The following is a 1516-nucleotide window of genomic DNA, read 5'->3' on the forward strand; positions in this document are numbered from 1 at the left end:
TTACTTATAAGTCATGGAAACTAAAGCTTGCTTGTAGCTGTACCCGTTTTGAAGCAGAATCTGTATCGGCTCTTTCAGCTTCGTAGTCCGGTCCAGAAAAAAAGGTGCGATCAGGCATAATCCTCGCTGTCAGTTTATAACGTCACTTTGACGTGTTATGGTAATGGACATCTATCCCAAAATGCAACCTAGTAGAAATAACGAACCACTCATGTCAACCCAATATCGACATTAAAGTGAGAACTTTATTCACCTGTACGCCAATTTGGCATATAATTAGCTGCGCAACATTTGCAATACAAAACCAGTATAGATTAGGACGCAATGCGAACTAGATTTTGCACAAATTGGTAATTACGACATTTTTTACTCTATTTACACGCCACTGTGACGGTGGGGTGCACAACGCAAGCAAAGCAGTAGATAATATCGGCCCGAGAAGTTGATTTGTGCAATCCGTTTATTAAAGTATAACTATGAGAACCTACCGTATTTACAAAGTACGCACACACCACACTAATATCTCAACTGCTCGGCGAGCTTAAAGACACAAGCAAAAAAAACCTGGCAAACTGAAAGGTCATCCATTCCGCACTTGAGTAGAGCATGTGATCTATTTCTTATGCAGTAACTCGTAGAGACTGAGCTTCCTTGCTGTGCAATATAACGCAATCCCATTTCATCTGGTAGTGCCAATGGTCGAATGGATATATACTTCCGTGCTCCAGACAGCGATAAATATTTATCTATCATTTTCCCAAAATTTGATCTCGAGGCGATAGTGCAATCATAAATCCGAGGGCGGATGATGCTTGCGTCCAGCAACAATTAAAATGCGCTGATGTTACAGCCTCAAGAGCGCCTAAAGCATGCGTCAGTAGGACCATATTCAAATTCCGCAAGGGGGTGGCTTATGCTCTGCGTTCAACTATTTGAGAGGTGATAGCGGTATATCTTTGTGGAGACGAAAAGTTGAGATAGCCATAAACTCTACCACGCTATCGGAAGCATCAGCTTGTCATGCAGTCGGCCCCCAAGCTAGAACACCGAGCGCGAAAATGGACACTTACGTGTAATACAAGTCTGGATGAGGAATCCCAACACGAGAAGCTTAAGTTACAGATGTCATGAGTCTTTGCATAGCCTAACTAGACTTATCGTGTACGATCAAAATTATTTTTCGCTGGTCAAGGAAAAAAGGATAAGCTGATCTTGTCCAAGAATCGAAACTCAGATCATCTAAATAGTAGATTCTAGCTTGGAGGTGGTTATGGTTAACATTCGCCTCACACCATGTTGTGTTACCCGCCCATTCATACAAGAATACGTGTGATGCCGTTACACTTTGGGTATGTCACCTTCAGCACTTCCACGTTGCGGATGAACTTGATCATGCGCATCCAGAGGTGGTCACCTATGACGGAATCGACTCCGTCCTCGCGTATAATTACGTCTTCTTCCTCCGTCACGATCATTGCAAAGCAGTGTGCTTTCATGTTGCGCTTGAATCCGCCCA

This window comes from Plasmopara halstedii (assembly GCF_900000015.1).
Source record: "Plasmopara halstedii genome assembly, contig: Scaffold_323, whole genome shotgun sequence".
Classification (NCBI taxonomy): domain Eukaryota; phylum Oomycota; class Peronosporomycetes; order Peronosporales; family Peronosporaceae; genus Plasmopara; species Plasmopara halstedii.